The sequence below is a fragment of the Culex quinquefasciatus genome, chromosome 3 (assembly GCF_015732765.1).
Source record: "Culex quinquefasciatus strain JHB chromosome 3, VPISU_Cqui_1.0_pri_paternal, whole genome shotgun sequence".
Taxonomy (NCBI): domain Eukaryota; kingdom Metazoa; phylum Arthropoda; class Insecta; order Diptera; family Culicidae; genus Culex; species Culex quinquefasciatus.
This window is the reverse complement of record NC_051863.1, coordinates 92,943,779-92,950,965: the sequence shown is the minus strand read 5'-3', so window position 1 is coordinate 92,950,965 and position 7,187 is coordinate 92,943,779. Positions and strand designations below refer to the sequence as shown.

The window sequence follows — 7,187 nt, the reverse complement described above, 5'->3', positions numbered from 1 at the left end:
TTTACTGGAGGCGCCCTTATGAGTGGGGAAAAAAATTGGTAAAAATATTGAAAAAAGTTGAATAATCAGTGCCCAAATCAGCTTAAAAATGATAAAAATATTTTAAACATAAGATTTTACTGGAACCGCTATTATGACAAAATTAAAACATTCAACAAAAAAAAGTTTGACTATCGACGCCCCTCTAGCAACATAAAGACTGTTTAATAAGAGCAAAACAAAGTTTGGCGTACGGTAACATAAAAAAATCAAAATTCTGTTTAGCGTTCTAGCTACAACAATTTTTTGCGCCGGTTGGCAAACTTTGTTTGACTAATTTTGAATAGTCTTTATAGCTTGAGGAGCGCCGATAGTCAAATAATTTTATCAACAAAACGCCGCTGGTAAAATCCTATTTTTAAAATATTTATCTTTGATCTTTTTTATGTTGCTCTACTTTTTTCATTTTTTTTATTTTGTCATGAGGCCACCTCTAGTGAAATTTTATTTTCAAAAAGGTAGTCAAATTGTTTTATATAAAAAAATTATTTCATCACAAGGCGCAACTTTTTATCATTTTTATGTTGCTTTAGCTAACTTTTTTTTGATTATTTTTTTACGTATTGTGAAACTTTCTTTGAAATCTAATTTTCAAAATATTTTCATCATTTCTATGGTGCTTTTCAGGCGTTGATAGTATTTTTTTAAATATGTTAATTATTTTATCATTTTTTAAATTTTGTTTATGAGAGAGGTGCCTTTTCGGAACATTTTCTGGGGTAAATCGAAATATATCTTTGTTTCCTGTAGCAACTTTGTTACTTTTTATCGATTTTCTAGGACGTTTCTTCAGAAAATCATAGATCTAGGGTTTTTTCTCAAAATTTATTTTCCCTAAAAGAGCATGCAGCTAGCAACATCTAAACTTAGAAACATGTACCCTCCCTGTAAAGGCTAATGAATTGATCTCAGTTGAAAGGTTCTCCAAATCTCTGAATTGCAAATGTAACATCCTGGAGCAGAACTGTTAAATTCTAATAAACACCAATTGAATTGAAAAATTCTTCAGAAAAGTCAAGGAATCGATAGAAATATATTCAAAATTATCTTTTTTCATTTTTTATACTCAAAAAATCTGTTACAAATGTTTGACCCAAAAATGAAGTTTCTTATCTAATTTTTCAGATTTTCAGAAAATTCCGTCCAAAGATACAAAATTTCATACGTTTACATACCCATTCCAGCCCTCAACATTGTATGGAGACTTGCATGAAAAAACAAATGATGCAAAATTGCTTCTTTTGACATAGGGAATCCAAAGAAAAGTCGATTGAAAACCAGTAGTTTCCGAGTTATGATCAGTTGAACACTTTCAGTTTATCCAGCTACAACCCAACCCCACCTCTAGGCGGGGTTCGATCTAATAATTCGCCAAAAATCTTTTTTTACCAATTTTCGACCTTTAAAAGCATTGGAAAGGTGAACTCTTAAAATTTGATTTTTTAGGGTTGAACGTGTGACTTGTTTTATTTGACTTTACCAATGTTTAAAAAAATGAAAATTTTTCTTGGCTGTGTTTTTCACTAATATTTTCTGTACTTTTTTTCTATTGTTTCAGACTATACCTCTAAGCATTTTTTAACAATTTAAATGATAATGGTTTGTTCTAGAGTAAAAAAATAAAAACATACAAAAAAATAATGAAAAATTGGCTGTAAAAAATTGACAAATTAGGTGCTAGAATAGGCGTCCCTTTGACTTAAACATTTTTATGAAAATCATGAAAATTTAACTGGAGGCCTACGACTTAATTTTTTTTAAATAAAAGTTCACAATATAGAAACTTGACTGGAGGTGCCCTTTTAACTTAAAAATATCATGCAAATTCTCCATATGAAATATTGAATGGAGGCGCCCTACGACATTAAAAACATATTAATCATATTTTAAAAATGACTGGAGGCGCCCTTATGACTTGAAAAAACATGAAAATTCTCGATATTAAAATTTGGTTGTAGGCGCCTCTATGACAAAAACATTTTTATGAAAATTCTTGATATGAAAATTGAATTGGAGGCGCCCCTACGACTTAAAAAATCATGCAAATTCACGATATAAAAATTGAATGGAGGCTCCCTACGACTTCAAAAATTCATACATTCTCGATATGAAAAATTTTACTGGAGGCGTCCCTATGACTAAATTTTTTTATGAAAATTATGAAAATTTTACTGGAGGCGCCCCTACGATTTAATTTTTTCCAATTCAAATTCTCAATATAAAATTTTGACTGGAGACGCCCTAACGACTTAAAAAAATCAGGCCAACTTTCGACATGAAAAAATGAATGGTGGCGCTCTTTTGACTCAAAAAAAATCATACAAATTCTCTACGACTTTAAAGGCATATTCTCGATATGGCAACTTGGATTGAGGCGCCCTTATGACTTAATAAAAATCATACAAATTCTTATTATGAAAATTCAACTTGTGACTTAAATTTTTAGAACAAATTTTCAATACCAAAAATTTGACAGAAGGCGCCCCTACGACTTAAACAATCAAGAAAATTTTCGCTATGAAAAATTTAATGGATGCGTGACTACGACTTTAAAAAAATCATACAAATTTTTTATGAAAATTTGACTGGAGGCGCCCTTATGACTAAAAAAAATCATGCAAATTCTCGATATGAACATTTTGATTTGAGGCGCCCCTACGACTTAAAAAATCATGCAAATTCTCGATATGGAAAATGGAATGGGGGCGCCCCTATGACGTAAACATTTTTATGTAAATTCTCAATATGTAAGTTTTACTGGAGGCGCCCTTATGAGTGGGGAAAAAATTGGTAAAAATATTGAAAAAAGTTGAATAATCAGTGCCCAAATCAGCTTAAAAATGATAAAAATATTTTAAACATAAGATTTTACTGGAACCGCTATTATGACAAAATTAAAACATTCAACAAAAAAAAGTTTGACTATCGACGCCCCTCTAGCAACATAAAGACTGTTTAATAAGAGCAAAACAAAGTTTGGCGTACGGTAACATAAAAAAATCAAAATTCTGTTTAGCGTTCTAGCTACAACAATTTTTTGCGCCGGTTGGCAAACTTTGTTTGACTAATTTTGAATAGTCTTTATAGCTTGAGGAGCGCCGATAGTCAAATAATTTTATCAACAAAACGCCGCTGGTAAAATCCTATTTTTAAAATATTTATCTTTGATCTTTTTTTATGTTGCTCTACTTTTTTCATTTTTTTTATTTTGTCATGAGGCCACCTCTAGTGAAATTTTATTTTCAAAAAGGTAGTCAAATTGTTTTATATAAAAAAATTATTTCATCACAAGGCGCAACTTTTAATCATTTTTATTTTGCTTTAGCTAACTTTTTTTTGATTATTATTTTACGTGTTGTGAAACTTTCTTTGAAATCTAATTTTCAAAATATTTTCATCATTTCTATGGTGCTTTTCAGGCGTTGATAGTATTTTTTTAAATATGTTAATTATTTTATCATTTTTAAATTTTGTTTATGAGAGAGGTGCCTTTTCGGAACATTTTCTGGGGTAAATCGAAATATATCTTTGTTTCCTGTAGCAACTTTGTTACTTTTTATCGATTTTCTAGGACGTTTCTTCAGAAAAGTCAAGGAATCGATAGAAATATATTCAAAATTATCTTTTTTCATTTTTTATACTCAAAAAATCTGTTACAAATGTTTGACCCAAAAATGAAGTTTCTTATCTAATTTTTCAGATTTTCAGAAAATTCCGTCCAAAGATACAAAATTTCATACGTTTACATACCCATTCCAGCCCTCAACATTGTATGGAGACTTGCATGAAAAAACAAATGATGCAAAATTGCTTCTTTTGACATAGGGAATCCAAAGAAAAGTCGATTGAAAACCAGTAGTTTCCGAGTTATGATCAGTTGAACACTTTCAGTTTATCCAGCTACAACCCAACCCCACCTCTAGGCGGGGTTCGATCTAATAATTCGCCAAAAATCTTTTTTTTTACCAATTTTCGACCTTTAAAAGCATTGGAAAGGTGAACTCTTAAAATTTGATTTTTTAGGGTTGAACGTGTGACTTGTTTTATTTGACTTTACCAATGTTTAAAAAATGAAAATTTTTCTTGGCTGTGTTTTTCACTAATATTTTCTGTACTTTTTTCTATTGTTTCAGACTATACCTCTAAGCATTTTTAACAATTTAAATGATAATGGTTTGTTCTAGAGTAAAAAAAATAAAAACATACAAAAAAATAATGAAAAATTGGCTGTAAAAACTTGACAAATTAGGTGCTAGAATAGGCCAAATACTACCAAAAACAAATATCAACTAAACAAGATAAATGCAAATATAAAAACTATAAATGAAACAAAAACAACAAAAAACAAGAGACGTAAACTTTTTCGTAGAACAAAAGTTGCTCAAAATGACAAGGGAAAAATTTAAAAAAAATCGAAAAAAAATTGGGCAGCAAAGGGTTAACACTTAGAAAAAATCAAGTTCATCGATTTGATTTCTTTGAGATTGTGTATCTCAGAAACAAATTGCTCGATTTGAAAGTTTCAGAGAGAAAATTGTACAAAATTTTCTTGAAAAGAAACCAAAATAAATTGAAAATGCAGTCCTAAAATTAGCTTTAACCTGAAAACGGTACATTTTGTTAACAAAATTGCTTCAACAATTTTTGTCCACTTTTACGTTTTTTTTCTTCAAAAAAATCATATCTCCTAAACCAGATGAATAATATGACCGGCCCCAGAATTGTATGGACATTTGTATAGAAAAACGAATTATGCAATTGTGCTTCTTTTGACATATGGAATGCATGGTGCATGGCAAAGTTTCATCCAAATCAAAAAAATGAAAAGCTAAAAATCGTGAAAAAATTTTGCGAAATCGTAGAGAACTACTCTTAATATTAAAAAAAAAACTTATGAAAACTTGTTTTGAGCAATTACCGCTACACTTGTTCACTAAAACCCCGTTTTACGCTCCACAAGTGAACGGCCCATGCCTTTTCCGATTGTAACGCGTAACCTTTTTACAACGTACCAGGAGCGTTACATTGCGCAATCCCTGGACGATCCAATTGATTTGAAACATCTTTTTATGCTTAGCCTGCAAACAACTTTAGCGCCACTCCAAAAGTTGGAGGTTGTTTGTGGATTTTAATCAGGGAAGCCCGACCTGAAGCTCTTGATCTCAAGGCGAGTTTTAGTGTAATCTAAACCGAAAAGTCGAACCAAAAGATCCCAAAAATTTACTCAAGGTCAACAACATTTACGAACTCTTTCATCTCAGTCTTTAAAACAAACGAACGCATTAGTTAGAGTGCATTCTAATCCAAAATTTATTAAGCAAAACAAAATTCATTACGAAACGAAAGAATGTATATTTAAGTTAAACTCGTGCAGAATTAATCCTCGTTTTTGCAACGCAAAATCCGAAAAGACCCGGGGTTTTATTTGTGGTTGTAAATGAGCTTAAATTAATACTAAGGGGGGTTTAGATCTTAAATCTAGCAAAAACTATTCCCTATTGTCGTGCACTGTACTTTACCCTACTAATCTGGTACCAGCAACTGCTTGCAGGTGTTCTTGAACGGCGTGAAGATTCTCCTAGGTCCGGACCTACTGCGACGATCAGCGATCAAACAGCTCCGGTGCGTTCGCGCAACCCTACCGCACTCTAGCGGCGGCTAGCAGTACTCCACCGTGGACACGTAGCACAGCGATCGGCGTCGACACGTTCTAGCGGAACCAACGTTTACACGTGGCCGTCTCACGGCGACGTTCTTGATGGGGACGCTCGGTCCAACGTTGTTTCGTATCCGTGGAGATGGATGGTACTGCTGCTGTCAGGCTTTCGTCTCGTTCCTCGCACTTCCTTCGGTCGGGCAAGCGAGGTTAGAATCGGCTGGGCAGCCGGCGAGCTTTTGGCGTGCTCGAAAGCTCGGAACTTCCTCCAAGCTCTGGGATTGCTTCGAAAAGGACGTGTGGGGTCAACTGGGTGGGCGGAGTAGATGCGTCTCCGAGTCGTTGGAGTTGACTAAGGCGGTTGAAACGGTTCGTCACGACCCCGTCGTGGTTTTCATCCACCAGTTTGACCAACGAAGCTTTCCCAGCGTCGAACGACGAAATGTACGGCTTTTCTGCCCCGAGACTTGCACCCACGTTAATGGGCAACCTATAACATGGCCAAAAGTTGCATTTCTGCCTAATCTCACGATCTGTAGTTAGATCTAACCTGACACGTGCAAAGGGTTCGCATAACCTTTGCTTGTTCTGGGGGGAACTATTCTTCAAAGCTTTGATTGCTAGAAATTAAGCGCATTTGTAGTTCGCGAAGCTTTACAATATCGTTTCCCTATGCACTTACTGCTTTTCCAGAAAGAGTATCACAATCACCAGAACTAATTCCACTTAAAACTTTTCACCGAAATTAAACTGTTCGAAAAAAAGCAAAACCGTTTCGTAAAAGCACTCCAACTAAAGTGAAGCGTCGGTTTTTCGACTCAGCTTTATAGAGTTCCTCGAGCCGTGATAATTGTACCTAGTTGACCTTGAATCAACCAATCAGATTCTTTTGCGACGCAGGAAATTAAAACACACGAACACGGTTTTAATTTCAATTGTAGATATCATTTCAATCTCGTCGTGATATCAAAAGTAGATCAAAGCAGTGGTATACTACATGTGTATGTGCACACAATCAAATCAAAAGGGTTCAGTTGTTTGTAGTCTACTTGCAGGCGCATTATTTTTATATCGTTTTACAGTATGTGACACATGAAATGTTACACGATTTACGCCAAAACTCTCATTTGCGCAAAAATCTCAAATTCGCTCAAACTCCGAATTAACGCCCCCCTTTCATGGTGCTATTCAACACGATTTGCAGCACCAATTCAAAAAGTGTAGTCTCTTGTTGCACCAATGTAAAATATATAAAAAACGAAGTTGACTTTATATCTGTCACCCGGGACTAGACCAACCAATGTCATCCTACAAGGACTTCGCCGCCCTGTTTGAGTAAGGCACAGAGCGACGGCGCCGGATACCCATATTTACACTTAGAATTTTAGAGCGTCCGCCGCGGGATTCGAACCAGCAAAATATATGTAAAATATACCAAAGTATTATTTATTGAGTTTAAAGATTGACTGTTAGCGCCCTTTCGCAATCTAAA

The 7,187-nt window shown here is 34.2% G+C and overlaps 1 long non-coding RNA gene across 1 annotated transcript; it reads right to left on the bottom strand.

Moving 5' to 3' along the window:
* Positions 1 to 5,835: 5,835 nt before the first annotated feature.
* On the bottom strand, positions 5,836 to 6,627 carry LOC119769546. Its single transcript, XR_005278414.1, has 3 exons — positions 6,378 to 6,627; positions 6,246 to 6,315; positions 5,836 to 6,185 (listed from the first exon to the last, which is right to left on the bottom strand). It is a non-coding gene; the product is annotated as an uncharacterized LOC119769546 (long non-coding RNA).
* Positions 6,628 to 7,187: the final 560 nt, after the last annotated feature.